This window comes from Dama dama, chromosome 16 (genome assembly GCF_033118175.1).
Source record: "Dama dama isolate Ldn47 chromosome 16, ASM3311817v1, whole genome shotgun sequence".
Lineage (NCBI taxonomy): Eukaryota > Metazoa > Chordata > Mammalia > Artiodactyla > Cervidae > Dama > Dama dama.
In genome coordinates, this window is record NC_083696.1 from 46,326,621 (window position 1) to 46,343,169 (window position 16,549).

Below are 16,549 nucleotides of genomic sequence, written 5' to 3' on the forward strand. Positions count from 1 at the left end.
ATGTGTCAAAAATATGAGGAGCATGAAACGGTCTGAAAAATAGGAGGGGCATGAAACGGTTTTCCATAAGATATAGACCCTGAAAAGGTGTGAAAAATATGAGGAGCTTCAAAAGGTGTCAAAAATATGAGGAGCATGAAACGGTCTGAAAAATAGGAGGAACATGAAGCGGTAATGAAACACATGAAGAGCCTGAAATGGTGTGAAAAATATGAAGAGCTTCAAACGGTGTCAAAAATATGAGGAGCATGAAACGGTCTGAAAAATAGGAGGAGCATGACGCGGTGTGAAAAACATGAGGAGCCTGAAAAGGTTTGAAAAATATGAAGAGCTTCAAAAGGTGTCAAAAATATGAGGAGCATGAAACCGTCTGAAAAATATGAGGAGCCTGAAGCGATTTTGAAAAACATGAAGAGCCTGAAAAGGTGTGAACAATATGAAGAGCTTCAAAAGGTGTCAAAAATCTGAGGAGCATGAAACGGTCTGAAAAATATGAGGAGCATGAAACGGTGTTGAGAAACATGAAGAGCCTGAAAAGGTGTGAAAAATATGAAGAGCTTCAAAAGGTGTCAAAAATATGAGGAGCATAAAACAGTCTGAAAAATAGGAGGAGCCTGAAGAAGTGTTGAAAAACATGAAGACCCTGAAAAGGTGTGAAAAATATGAAGAGGATCTAAAGGTGTCAAAAATATGAGGAGCATGAAACGGTCTGAAATATAGGAGGAGCATGAAGAGTTGTTGAAAAACATGAAGAACCTTAAAAGGTGTGAAAAATATGAAGAGCTTCACAAGGTGTCAAAAATATGAGGAGCATGAAACGGTCTGACAAATAGGAGGAGCATGAAGTGGTTTTGAAAACATGAAGAGCATGAAAAGGTATGAAAAATATGAAGAGCTTCAAAAGGTGTCAAAATTATGAGGAGCATGAAACGGTCTGAAAAATAGGAGAAGCATGAAACGGTCTGAAAAATAGGAGGAGCATGAAACGTTCTGAAAAATAGGTGGAGCATGAAACGGTGTTGAAAACATGAAGAGCATGTAAAGGTGTGAAAAATGCAATGAGAAAGAAAATGTGCTAAAAATACGAGGAGCATGAACAGGTGGGAAAAATAGTAGGAGCATGAAAAGGTCTGAAAAATATGAGGAACATGAAAAGGTGTGAAAACTACAAAGAGCATGAAAAGGTGTGAAAAATACGAGGTGCATGAAAACGTGTGAAAAATACTAGGAGCATGAAAAATCTGAAAAATACGAGAAGCATGAAAAGATCTGAAAAATATGAGAAGCATGAAAAGGTGTGAAAAATATGAGGAGCATGAAACGTTGTGAAATTATGAAGAGCATGAAACGGTGTTAAAAATATGAAGAGCATGAAACGGTATGAAAAACACGAGCAGCAAGATAAAATGTGGAAAACACGAAGTGCATGATAATGTGTGAAAAATTCGAAGAGCATGAAAAGGTTTGAAAAATACGAAGAGCATGTAAAGGTGTGAAAAATACGAAGAGAATTAAAGGTGTGAAAAATACGAGGAGCATGAAAAGGTGTGAAAAATACGATGAGAAAGAAAATGTGCTAAAAATACGAGGAGCATGAAAAGGTGGGAAAAATAGTAGGAGCATGAAAAAGTCTGAAAAATACGAGGAACATGAAACGGTGTGAAAATATAAAGAGCATGAAATGGTGTGAAAAATATGAAGACCTTTAAAAGGTGTCAAAAATATGAGGAGCATGAAACGGTCCGAAAAATAGGAGAAGCATGAAACGGTGTTGAAAAACATTAAGAGCCTGAAAACTTGTGAAAAATATGAAGAGCTTCAAAAGTTGTCAAAAACATGAGGAGCATGAAACGGTCTGAAAAAGAGGAGGAGCATTAAACGGTGTGGAAAAACATGAAGAGCCTGAAAAGGTGTGAAAAATATGAAGATCTTCAAAATGTGTCAAAAATATGAGGAGCATAAAACAGTCTGAAAAATAGCAGGAGGATGAAACGGTGTTGAAAATCATGAAGAGCATGAAATGGTGTGAAAAATATGAAGAGATTCAAAAGGTGTCAAAAATATGAGGAGCATGAAACGGTCTGAAAAATAGGAGGAGCATGAAACGGTGTTGAAAAACATGAAGTGCTTCAAAAGGTGTGAACAATATGAGGATCATGAAACGGTCTGAAAAATATGAGGAGCATGAAACAGTCTGAAAAATAGGAGGAGCACGAAACGGTGTTGAAAAACATGAAGAGCCTGAAAAGGATTGAAAAATATGAAGAGTTTCAAAAGTTGTCAAAAATGTGAGGAGCATGAAACGGTCTGAAAAATAGGAGGAGAATGAAACGGTGTTGTAAAACATGATAAGCATGAAAAGGTGTGAAAAATATGAAGAGCTTCAAAAGGTGTCAAAAATATGAGGAGTATGAAATGGTCTGAAAAATATGAAGAGCATGAAATGGTCTGAAAAATATGAGGATCATGAAATGGTGTTGAAAAAAATGAAGAGCCAGTAAAGATGTGAAAAATATGAAGAGCTTCAAAAGCTGTCAAAAACAGGAGGAGCATGAAACGGTTTTCAAAATAGGAGGAGCATGTAACGGTGTTGAAAAACATGAAAAGATTCAAAAGGTGTGAAAAATATAAGGAGCATGAAACGGTTTGAAAAATAGGAGGAGAATGAAACGTGGTGAAATACATGAAGAGCTTCAAAAGGTGTCAAAAATAGGAGTAGCACGATACTGTCTGAAAAATAAGAGGAGCACGAAACGATGTTGAAAAACATGAAGAGCCTGAAAATGTGTAAAAAAATGAAGAGCTTCAAAAGGTGTAAAGAATGTGAGGAGCATGAAACGGTCTGAAATATAGAGGAGCATGAAACGGTGTGAAAAACATGAAGACCTTTAAAACGTGTCAGAAATATGAGGACCATGAAAAGATGTGAAAAATATGAGGAGCATGAAACGGTATGAAAAATAGGAGGAGCATGAAAATGTGTCAAAAATATGAAGAGCATGAAAAGTTGTGAAATATATGAGGAGCATGAAAAGGTGTGAAAAATACGAGGAGCACAAAAAGGTCTGAAAGTACGAGGACCATGAAAAGGTCTGAAAAATACGAGGAGCATGAAAAGGTCTATAAAATATGAGGAGCATGTAAAGGTCAGAAAAATACGAGGAGCATGAAAAGGTGTGAAAAATATGAGGAGCATGAAAAGGTGTGAAATATATGAGGAGCATGAAAAAGTGTAAAAAACACGAAGAGCATGAAAATGTGTGAAAAACACGAAGAGCATGAAAATGTATAAAAATTCGAAGAGAATGAAAAGGTTTGAAAAACACGAAGAGCATGAAAAGGTGGGAACAATACAAGGAGCATGAAAAGGTTTGTAAAATACGAGGAGCATGAAAAGATGTGAAAAATCCGAGGAGCACGAAAAGGTCTGAAATATACGAGGACCATGAAAAGTTCTAAAAAATACGACTGGCATGACAAGGTGGGAAAAATATGAAGAGCATGAAAAGGTGTGAAAAATATGAGGAGCATGAAAAGGTGTGAAAAATACGAAGAGCATGAAAAGGTGTGAAAAATACAAGGAGCATGAAAAGGTGTGAACAATAGTAGGAGCATGAAAAGGTCTGAAAAATACGAGGAGCATGAAAAGGTGTGAAAAAAACAGGAGCATGAAAAGGTCTAAAAAATTTGAGGAGGATGAAACAGTGTGAAAATATGAAGATCGTGAAACAGTGTGAAAAATATGAAGACCTTTTAATCGTGTCAAATATATGAGGAGCATGAAAAGATGTGAAAAATATGAGGAGCATTAAAATATGTCAATAATATGAAGAGCATGAAAAGTTGTGAAATATATGAGGAACATGAAAAGGTGTGAAAAACACGAGGAGTACGAAAAGGTCTGCAAATACGAAGAGTACGAAAAGGTCTGAAAAATATGAGGAGCATGAAAAGGAGTGAAAAATACGAAGTGCATGAAAATGTGTGAAAAATTCGAAGAGCATGAAAAGGTTTGAAAAATACGAAGAGCATGTAAAGGTGTGAAAAATACGAGGAGCATTAAAGGTGTGAAAAATACGAGGAGCATGAAAAGGTGTGAAAAATGCAATGAGAAAGAAAATGTGCTAAAAATACGAGGAGCATGAAAAGGTGGGAAAAATAGTAGGAGCATGAAAAGGTCTGAAAAATATGAGGAACATGAAAAGGTGTGAAAACTACAAAGAGCATGAAAAGGTGTGAAAAATACGAGGTGCATGAAAACGTGTGAAAAATACTAGGAGCATGAAAAATCTGAAAAATACGAGAAGCATGAAAAGATCTGAAAAATATGAGAAGCATGAAAAGGTGTGAAAAATATGAGGAGCATGAAACGTTGTGAAATTATGAAGAGCATGAAACGGTGTTAAAAATATGAAGAGCATGAAACGGTATGAAAAACACGAGCAGCAAGATAAAATGTGGAAAACACGAAGTGCATGATAATGTGTGAAAAATTCGAAGAGCATGAAAAGGTTTGAAAAATACGAAGAGCATGTAAAGGTGTGAAAAATACGAAGAGAATTAAAGGTGTGAAAAATACGAGGAGCATGAAAAGGTGTGAAAAATACGATGAGAAAGAAAATGTGCTAAAAATACGAGGAGCATGAAAAGGTGGGGAAAATAGTAGGAGCATGAAAAGGTCTGAAAAATACGAGGAACATGAAACGGTGTGAAAATATAAAGAGCATGAAATGGTGTGAAAAATATGAAGACCTTTAAAAGGTGTCAAAAATATGAGGAGTATGAAAAGATGTGAAAAACATGAGGAGCATGAAATGGTATGAAAAATATGAGAAGCATGAAATATGTAAAAAATATGAAGAGCATGAAAAGTTGTGAAAAATATGAAGAGCATGAAATGGTTTGAAAAGTATAAAGAGCATGAAAAGTTGTGCAAAATACAAAGAGCATGACTGGTGTGAAATATACGAAGACAATGAAAAGGTGTGAAAAATTATGAAAAGCATGAAAAGTTGTGAAAAATACAAAGAGCATGAAAAGGTTTGAAAAATACAAAGTGCATGAAAAGGTGTGAAAAATACGAGGAGCATGAAACGGTGTGAAAAATACGAGGAGCATGAAACGTTCTGAAAAACACGAGGAGCATGAAAAGGTCTGAAAAATACGAGGAAAATGAAACGGTGTGAAAATATAAAGAGCATGAAACGGTGTGAAAAATATGAAGACCTTTAAAAGGTGTCAAACATATGAGGAGCATGAAAAGATGTGAAAAATATGAGGAGCATGAAATGGTATGAAAAATATGAGGAGCATGAAATATGTAAAAAATATGAAGAGCATGAAAAGTGAAAAATATGAAGAGGATGAAAAGATGTGAAAAATATGAAGAGCATGAAATGGTTTGAAAAGTATGAAAAGCTTGAAAAGGTGTGAAAAATACAAAGAGCATGATGGGTGTGAAATATACGAAGACAATGAAAAGGTGTGAAAAATTATGAAAAGCATGAAAAGTTGTGAAAAATACAAAGAGCATGAAAAGGTTTGAAAAATACAAAGTGCATGAAAAGGTGTGAAAAATACGAGGAGCATGAAACGGTGTGAAAAATGTGAAAGCATGAAATGCTGTGAAAAATACGAGGAGCAGGAAAAGGTCTGAAAAATACGAGGAGCATGAAAAGGTGTGAAAAATACGAGGAGCATGAAAAGGTGTGAAAAATACGAGGAGCATGAAAAGGTGTGAACAATACTAGGAGCATGAAAATGTCTGAAAAATACGATGAGCATGAAAAGGTGTGAAAAATATGCAGAGTATGAAACGGTGTGATAAATATGAGGAGCATGAAACGGTTTCAAAAATATGAGGAACATGAAAAGGTGTGAAAAATACGAAGAGCATGAAAAGGTGTGAAATATACGAAGAGCATAAAAAGGTGTGAAAAATTACCAAGAGAATGAAAATGTCTGAAAAATACAAAGAGCATGAAAATTTGTGAAAAATACAAAGAGCATGAAACGGTGTGAAAAATATGAGGAGCATGAAACGGTGTGAAAAATATGGAGCACATGAAGAGATGTGAAAAATATTTAGAGCATGAAAAGATGTGAAAAATATGAAGAGCAAGAATCGGTTTGAAAAGTATGAAGAGCTTGAAAATGTGTGAAAAATACGAAGAGCATGACTGGTGTGAAATCTACGAAGACCATGAAAAGATGTGAAAAATTATGAAATGCATGAAAAGTTGTGAAAAATACAAAGAGAATGAAAAGGTTTGAAAAATATGAAGTGCATGAAAAGGTGTGAAAAATACGAGGAGCATGCAATGGTGTGAAAAATGTGGAAGCATGAAATGCTGTGAAAAATACGAAGAGCATGAAAAGGTCTGAAAAACACAAGGAGCATGAAAGGGTGTGAAAAATACGAGGAGCATGAAAAGGTGTGAAAAATACGAGGAGCATGAAACGGAGTGAAAATATGAAGAGCATGAAATGGTGTTAAAAATATGAGGAGCAGGAAACGGTGTGAAAAACACGATCAGCATGAAAAAATGTGGAAAACACGAAGTGCATGAAAATGTGTGAAAAATTCGAAGAGCATTAAAAGGTTTGAAAAACACGAAGAGCATGTAAAGGTGTGAAAAATATGAGGAGCATTAAAGGTGTGAAAAATACGAGGAGCATGAAAAGGTGTGAAAAATACGATGAGAAAGGAAATGTGAGAAAAATACGAGGAGCATGAAAAGGTGGGAAAAATAGTAGGAGCATGAAAAGGTCTGAAAAATACGAGGAACATGAAACGGTGTGAAAATATAAAGAGCATGAAACGGTGTGAAAAATATGAAGACCTTTAAAAGGTGTCAAAAATATGAGGAGCATGAAAAGATGTGAAAAATATGAGTACCATGAAATGGTATGAAAAATATGAGGAGCACGAAAAGGTCTGAAAAATAGGAGGAGCATGAATCGGTCTGAAAAATAGGTGGAGCATGAAACAGTGTTGAAAACATGAAGAGCATGAAAAGGTGTGAAAAATATGAAGAGCTTCAAAAGGTGTGAAAAATATGAGGAGCATGAAACGGTCTGAAAAATAGGAGGAGCATGAAACGGTGTTGAGAACATGAAGAGCCTGAAAAGGTATGAAAAATATGAAGAGCTTCAAAAGGTGTCAAAAATATGAGGAGCATAAAACGGTCTGAACAATAGGAGTAGCATGAAGTGGTTTTAAAAATATGAAGAGCTTCAAAAGTTGTCAAAAATATGAGGAGCATGAAACGGTCTGAAAAATAGGAGAAGCATGAAACGGTCTGAAAAATAGGAATAGCATGAAAAGTTCTGAAAAATAGGTGGAGCATGAAATGGTGTTGAAAACATGAAGAGCATGAAAAGGTGTGAAAAATATGAAGAGCTTCAAATGGTGTGAAAAATATGAGGAGCATGAAACGGTCTGAAAAATAGGAGGAGCATGAAGTGGTTTTGAAAACATGAAGAGCCTGAAAAGGTATGAAAAATATGAAGAGCTTCAAAAGGTGTCAAAAATATGAGGAGCATAAAAGAGTCTGAAAAATAGGACGAGCCTGAAGAAGTGTTGAAAAACATGAAGACCCTGAAAAGGTGTGAAAAATATGAAGAGGTTCTAAAGGTGTGAAAAATATGAGGAGCATGAAACGGTCTAAAAAATAGGAGGATCATGAAGCGGTGTGAAATTATGACGAGCCTGAAAAGGTGTGAAAAATATGAAGAGGTTCTAAAGGTGTGAAAAATATGAGGAGCATGAAACGGTCTGAAAAATGAGGAGCATGAAACGGTGTGGAAAATCATGAAGAGACTGAAAAGGTGTGAAATATATGAAGAGCTTCAAAAGGTGCGAAAAATATGAAGATCTTCAAAAGGTGTCAAAAATGAGAGGAGCATGAAACGTTCTGAAAAATAGGAGGAGCATGAAGCAGTGTTGAAAAACATGAAGATCCTGAAAAAGTGTGAAATATATGAAGAGCTTCAAAATGTGTCAAAATAGGAGGAGCATGAAACGGTGTTCAAAAACATGAAGAGCCTGAAAAGGTGTGAAAAATATGAAGAGCTTCAAAAGGTGTCAAATATATTAGGAGCATGAAATGGTCTGAAAAATAGGAGAAGCATGAAACGGTGTTGAGAAACGTGAAGAGCCTGAAAAGTTGTGAAAAATATGAAGAGCTTCAAAAGGTGTCAAATATATGAGGAGCATGGAACGGTCTGAAAAATAGGAGGAGCATGAAACGGTGTTGAAATCATGAAGAGCATGAAAAGGTGTGAAAAATATGAGGAGCTTCAAAAGGTGTCAAAAATATGAGGAGCATGAAACGGTCTGAACAATAGGAGTAACAGGAAGTGGTTTTAAAAACATGAAGAGCCTGAAAAGGTATGAAAAATATGAAGAGCTTCAAAAGGTGTGAAAAATATGAGGAGCATGAAACGGTCCGAAAAATAGGAGAAGCATGAAACGGTGTTGAAAAACATTAAGAGCCTGAAAACTTGTGAAAAATATGAAGAGCTTCAAAAGTTGTCAAAAACATGAGGAGCATGAAACGGTCTGAAAAAGAGGAGGAGCATGAAACGGTGTGGAAAAACATGAAGAGCCTGAAAAGGTGTGAAAAATATGAAGATCTTCAAAATGTGTCAAAAATATGAGGAGCATAAAACAGTCTGAAAAATAGCAGGAGGATGAAACGGTGTTGAAAATCATGAAGAGCATGAAATGGTGTGAAAAATATGAAGAGATTCAAAAGGTGTCAAAAATATGAGGAGCATGAAACGGTCTGAAAAATAGGAGGAGCATGAAACGGTGTTCAAAAACATATAGACCCAGAAAAGGTGTCAAAAATATGAAGAGCTTCAAAAGGTGTCAAAAATATGAGGAGCATGCAACTGTCTGAAAAATAGTAGGACCATGAAGCGCTGTTGAAAAACATGAAGAGCCTGAAAATGTGTGAAAAATATGAAGACCTTCAAAATGTGTCAAAAATATGAGGAGCATGAAACAGTCTGAAAAATAGGAGGAGCATGAAGCGGTGTTGAAAAACATGAAGAGCATAAAAAGGTGTGAAATATATAAAGAGCTTCAAAAGATGTCAAAAATATGAGGAGAATGAAACGTTCTGAAAAGTAGGAGGAGCATGAAACGGTTTTCCATATCATATAGACCCTGAAAAGTTGTGAAAAATATGAAGAGCTTCAAAATGTGTCAAAAATATGAGGAGCATGAAACGGTCTGAAAAATAGGAGGGGCATGAAACGGTTTTCCATAAGATATAGACCCTGAAAAGGTGTGAAAAATATGAGGAGCTTCAAAAGGTGTCAAAAATATGAGGAGCATGAAACGGTCTGAAAAATAGGAGGAGCATGAAGCGGTAATGAAACACATGAAGAGCCTGAAATGGTGTGAAAAATATGAAGAGCTTCAAACGGTGTCAAAAATATGAGGAGCATGAAACGGTCTGAAAAATAGGAGGAGCATGACGCGGTGTGAAAAACATGAGGAGCCTGAAAAGGTTTGAAAAATATGAAGAGCTTCAAAAGGTGTCAAAAATATGAGGAGCATGAAACCGTCTGAAAAATATGAGGAGCCTGAAGCGATTTTGAAAAACATGAAGAGCCTGAAAAGGTGTGAACAATATGAAGAGCTTCAAAAGGTGTCAAAAATCTGAGGAGCATGAAACGGTCTGAAAAATATGAGGAGCATGAAACGGTGTTGAGAAACATGAAGAGCCTGAAAAGATGTGAAAAATATGAAGAGCTTCAAAAGGTGTCAAAAATATGAGGAGCATAAAACAGTCTGAAAAATAGGAGGAGCCTGAAGAAGTGTTGAAAAACATGAAGACCCTGAAAAGGTGTGAAAAATATGAAGAGGATCTAAAGGTGTCAAAAATATGAGGAGCATGAAACGGTCTGAAATATAGGAGGAGCATGAAGCGTTGTTGAAAAACATGAAGAACCTTAAAAGGTGTGAAAAATATGAAGAGCTTCACAAGGTGTCAAAAATATGAGGAGCATGAAACGGTCTGACAAATAGGAGGAGCATGAAGTGGTTTTGAAAACATGAAGAGCATGAAAAGGTATGAAAAATATGAAGAGCTTCAAAAGGTGTCAAAATTATGAGGAGCATGAAACGGTCTGAAAAATAGGAGAAGCATGAAACGGTCTGAAAAATAGGAGGAGCATGAAACGTTCTGAAAAATAGGTGGAGCATGAAACGGTGTTGAAAACATGAAGAGCATGAAAAGGTGTGAAAAATGCAATGAGAAAGAAAATGTGCTAAAAATACGAGGAGCATGAAAAGGTGGGAAAATAGTAGGAGCATGAAAAGGTCTGAAAAATATGAGGAACATGAAAAGGTGTGAAAACTACAAAGAGCATGAAAAGGTGTGAAAAATACGAGGTGCATGAAAACGTGTGAAAAATACTAGGAGCATGAAAAATCTGAAAAATACGAGAAGCATGAAAAGATCTGAAAAATATGAGAAGCATGAAAAGGTGTGAAAAATATGAGGAGCATGAAACGTTGTGAAATTATGAAGAGCATGAAACGGTGTTAAAAATATGAAGAGCATGAAACGGTATGAAAAACACGAGCAGCAAGATAAAATGTGGAAAACACGAAGTGCATGATAATGTGTGAAAAATTCGAAGAGCATGAAAAGGTTTGAAAAATACGAAGAGCATGTAAAGGTGTGAAAAATACGAAGAGAATTAAAGGTGTGAAAAATACGAGGAGCATGAAAAGGTGTGAAAAATACGATGAGAAAGAAAATGTGCTAAAAATACGAGGAGCATGAAAAGGTGGGGAAAATAGTAGGAGCATGAAAAGGTCTGAAAAATACGAGGAACATGAAACGGTGTGAAAATATAAAGAGCATGAAATGGTGTGAAAAATATGAAGACCTTTAAAAGGTGTCAAAAATATGAGGAGTATGAAAAGATGTGAAAAACATGAGGAGCATGAAATGGTATGAAAAATATGAGAAGCATGAAATATGTAAAAAATATGAAGAGCATGAAAAGTTGTGAAAAATATGAAGAGCATGAAATGGTTTGAAAAGTATAAAGAGCATGAAAAGTTGTGCAAAATACAAAGAGCATGACTGGTGTGAAATATACGAAGACAATGAAAAGGTGTGAAAAATTATGAAAAGCATGAAAAGTTGTGAAAAATACAAAGAGCATGAAAAGGTTTGAAAAATACAAAGTGCATGAAAAGGTGTGAAAAATACGAGGAGCATGAAACGGTGTGAAAAATACGAGGAGCATGAAACGTTCTGAAAAACACGAGGAGCATGAAAAGGTCTGAAAAATACGAGGAAAATGAAACGGTGTGAAAATATAAAGAGCATGAAACGGTGTGAAAAATATGAAGACCTTTAAAAGGTGTCAAACATATGAGGAGCATGAAAAGATGTGAAAAATATGAGGAGCATGAAATGGTATGAAAAATATGAGGAGCATGAAATATGTAAAAAATATGAAGAGCATGAAAAGTGAAAAATATGAAGAGGATGAAAAGATGTGAAAAATATGAAGAGCATGAAATGGTTTGAAAAGTATGAAAAGCTTGAAAAGGTGTGAAAAATACAAAGAGCATGATGGGTGTGAAATATACGAAGACAATGAAAAGGTGTGAAAAATTATGAAAAGCATGAAAAGTTGTGAAAAATACAAAGAGCATGAAAAGGTTTGAAAAATACAAAGTGCATGAAAAGGTGTGAAAAATACGAGGAGCATGAAACGGTGTGAAAAATGTGAAAGCATGAAATGCTGTGAAAAATACGAGGAGCAGGAAAAGGTCTGAAAAATATGAGGAGCATGAAAAGGTGTGAAAAATACGAGGAGCATGAAAAGGTGTGAAAAATACGAGGAGCATGAAAAGGTGTGAACAATACTAGGAGCATGAAAATGTCTGAAAAATACGATGAGCATGAAAAGGTGTGAAAAATATGCAGAGTATGAAACGGTGTGATAAATATGAGGAGCATGAAACGGTTTCAAAAATATGAGGAACATGAAAAGGTGTGAAAAATACGAAGAGCATGAAAAGGTGTGAAATATACGAAGAGCATAAAAAGGTGTGAAAAATTACCAAGAGAATGAAAATGTCTGAAAAATACAAAGAGCATGAAAATTTGTGAAAAATACAAAGAGCATGAAACGGTGTGAAAAATATGAGGAGCATGAAACGGTGTGAAAAATATGGAGCACATGAAGAGATGTGAAAAATATTTAGAGCATGAAAAGATGTGAAAAATATGAAGAGCAAGAATCGGTTTGAAAAGTATGAAGAGCTTGAAAATGTGTGAAAAATACGAAGAGCATGACTGGTGTGAAATCTACGAAGACCATGAAAAGATGTGAAAAATTATGAAATGCATGAAAAGTTGTGAAAAATACAAAGAGAATGAAAAGGTTTGAAAAATATGAAGTGCATGAAAAGGTGTGAAAAATACGAGGAGCATGCAATGGTGTGAAAAATGTGGAAGCATGAAATGCTGTGAAAAATACGAAGAGCATGAAAAGGTCTGAAAAACACAAGGAGCATGAAAGGGTGTGAAAAATACGAGGAGCATGAAAAGGTGTGAAAAATACGAGGAGCATGAAACGGAGTGAAAATATGAAGAGCATGAAATGGTGTTAAAAATATGAGGAGCAGGAAACGGTGTGAAAAACACGATCAGCATGAAAAAATGTGGAAAACACGAAGTGCATGAAAATGTGTGAAAAATTCGAAGAGCATTAAAAGGTTTGAAAAACACGAAGAGCATGTAAAGGTGTGAAAAATATGAGGAGCATTAAAGGTGTGAAAAATACGAGGAGCATGAAAAGGTGTGAAAAATACGATGAGAAAGGAAATGTGAGAAAAATACGAGGAGCATGAAAAGGTGGGAAAAATAGTAGGAGCATGAAAAGGTCTGAAAAATACGAGGAACATGAAACGGTGTGAAAATATAAAGAGCATGAAACGGTGTGAAAAATATGAAGACCTTTAAAAGGTGTCAAAAATATGAGGAGCATGAAAAGATGTGAAAAATATGAGTACCATGAAATGGTATGAAAAATATGAGGAGCACGAAAAGGTCTGAAAAATAGGAGGAGCATGAATCGGTCTGAAAAATAGGTGGAGCATGAAACAGTGTTGAAAACATGAAGAGCATGAAAAGGTGTGAAAAATATGAAGAGCTTCAAAAGGTGTGAAAAATATGAGGAGCATGAAACGGTCTGAAAAATAGGAGGAGCATGAAACGGTGTTGAGAACATGAAGAGCCTGAAAAGGTATGAAAAATATGAAGAGCTTCAAAAGGTGTCAAAAATATGAGGAGCATAAAACGGTCTGAACAATAGGAGTAGCATGAAGTGGTTTTAAAAATATGAAGAGCTTCAAAAGTTGTCAAAAATATGAGGAGCATGAAACGGTCTGAAAAATAGGAGAAGCATGAAACGGTCTGAAAAATAGGAATAGCATGAAAAGTTCTGAAAAATAGGTGGAGCATGAAATGGTGTTGAAAACATGAAGAGCATGAAAAGGTGTGAAAAATATGAAGAGCTTCAAATGGTGTGAAAAATATGAGGAGCATGAAACGGTCTGAAAAATAGGAGGAGCATGAAGTGGTTTTGAAAACATGAAGAGCCTGAAAAGGTATGAAAAATATGAAGAGCTTCAAAAGGTGTCAAAAATATGAGGAGCATAAAAGAGTCTGAAAAATAGGACGAGCCTGAAGAAGTGTTGAAAAACATGAAGACCCTGAAAAGGTGTGAAAAATATGAAGAGGTTCTAAAGGTGTGAAAAATATGAGGAGCATGAAACGGTCTAAAAAATAGGAGGATCATGAAGCGGTGTGAAATTATGACGAGCCTGAAAAGGTGTGAAAAATATGAAGAGGTTCTAAAGGTGTGAAAAATATGAGGAGCATGAAACGGTCTGAAAAATGAGGAGCATGAAACGGTGTGGAAAATCATGAAGAGACTGAAAAGGTGTGAAATATATGAAGAGCTTCAAAAGGTGCGAAAAATATGAAGATCTTCAAAAGGTGTCAAAAATGAGAGGAGCATGAAACGTTCTGAAAAATAGGAGGAGCATGAAGCAGTGTTGAAAAACATGAAGATCCTGAAAAAGTGTGAAATATATGAAGAGCTTCAAAATGTGTCAAAATAGGAGGAGCATGAAACGGTGTTCAAAAACATGAAGAGCCTGAAAAGGTGTGAAAAATATGAAGAGCTTCAAAAGGTGTCAAATATATTAGGAGCATGAAATGGTCTGAAAAATAGGAGAAGCATGAAACGGTGTTGAGAAACGTGAAGAGCCTGAAAAGTTGTGAAAAATATGAAGAGCTTCAAAAGGTGTCAAATATATGAGGAGCATGGAACGGTCTGAAAAATAGGAGGAGCATGAAACGGTGTTGAAATCATGAAGAGCATGAAAAGGTGTGAAAAATATGAGGAGCTTCAAAAGGTGTCAAAAATATGAGGAGCATGAAACGGTCTGAACAATAGGAGTAACAGGAAGTGGTTTTAAAAACATGAAGAGCCTGAAAAGGTATGAAAAATATGAAGAGCTTCAAAAGGTGTGAAAAATATGAGGAGCATGAAACGGTCCGAAAAATAGGAGAAGCATGAAACGGTGTTGAAAAACATTAAGAGCCTGAAAACTTGTGAAAAATATGAAGAGCTTCAAAAGTTGTCAAAAACATGAGGAGCATGAAACGGTCTGAAAAAGAGGAGGAGCATGAAACGGTGTGGAAAAACATGAAGAGCCTGAAAAGGTGTGAAAAATATGAAGATCTTCAAAATGTGTCAAAAATATGAGGAGCATAAAACAGTCTGAAAAATAGCAGGAGGATGAAACGGTGTTGAAAATCATGAAGAGCATGAAATGGTGTGAAAAATATGAAGAGATTCAAAAGGTGTCAAAAATATGAGGAGCATGAAACGGTCTGAAAAATAGGAGGAGCATGAAACGGTGTTCAAAAACATATAGACCCAGAAAAGGTGTCAAAAATATGAAGAGCTTCAAAAGGTGTCAAAAATATGAGGAGCATGCAACTGTCTGAAAAATAGTAGGACCATGAAGCGCTGTTGAAAAACATGAAGAGCCTGAAAATGTGTGAAAAATATGAAGACCTTCAAAATGTGTCAAAAATATGAGGAGCATGAAACAGTCTGAAAAATAGGAGGAGCATGAAGCGGTGTTGAAAAACATGAAGAGCATAAAAAGGTGTGAAATATATAAAGAGCTTCAAAAGATGTCAAAAATATGAGGAGAATGAAACGTTCTGAAAAGTAGGAGGAGCATGAAACGGTTTTCCATATCATATAGACCCTGAAAAGTTGTGAAAAATATGAAGAGCTTCAAAATGTGTCAAAAATATGAGGAGCATGAAACGGTCTGAAAAATAGGAGGGGCATGAAACGGTTTTCCATAAGATATAGACCCTGAAAAGGTGTGAAAAATATGAGGAGCTTCAAAAGGTGTCAAAAATATGAGGAGCATGAAACGGTCTGAAAAATAGGAGGAGCATGAAGCGGTAATGAAACACATGAAGAGCCTGAAATGGTGTGAAAAATATGAAGAGCTTCAAACGGTGTCAAAAATATGAGGAGCATGAAACGGTCTGAAAAATAGGAGGAGCATGACGCGGTGTGAAAAACATGAGGAGCCTGAAAAGGTTTGAAAAATATGAAGAGCTTCAAAAGGTGTCAAAAATATGAGGAGCATGAAACCGTCTGAAAAATATGAGGAGCCTGAAGCGATTTTGAAAAACATGAAGAGCCTGAAAAGGTGTGAACAATATGAAGAGCTTCAAAAGGTGTCAAAAATCTGAGGAGCATGAAACGGTCTGAAAAATATGAGGAGCATGAAACGGTGTTGAGAAACATGAAGAGCCTGAAAAGGTGTGAAAAATATGAAGAGCTTCAAAAGGTGTCAAAAATATGAGGAGCATAAAACAGTCTGAAAAATAGGAGGAGCCTGAAGAAGTGTTGAAAAACATGAAGACCCTGAAAAGGTGTGAAAAATATGAAGAGGATCTAAAGGTGTCAAAAATATGAGGAGCATGAAACGGTCTGAAATATAGGAGGAGCATGAAGCGTTGTTGAAAAACATGAAGAACCTTAAAAGGTGTGAAAAATATGAAGAGCTTCACAAGGTGTCAAAAATATGAGGAGCATGAAACGGTCTGACAAATAGGAGGAGCATGAAGTGGTTTTGAAAACATGAAGAGCATGAAAAGGTATGAAAAATATGAAGAGCTTCAAAAGGTGTCAAAATTATGAGGAGCATGAAACGGTCTGAAAAATAGGAGAAGCATGAAACGGTCTGAAAAATAGGAGGAGCATGAAACGTTCTGAAAAATAGGTGGAGCATGAAACGGTGTTGAAAACATGAAGAGCATGAAAAGGTGTGAAAAATGCAATGAGAAAGAAAATGTGCTAAAAATACGAGGAGCATGAAAAGGTGGGAAAATAGTAGGAGCATGAAAAGGTCTGAAAAATATGAGGAACATGAAAAGGTGTGAAAACTACAAAGAGCATGAAA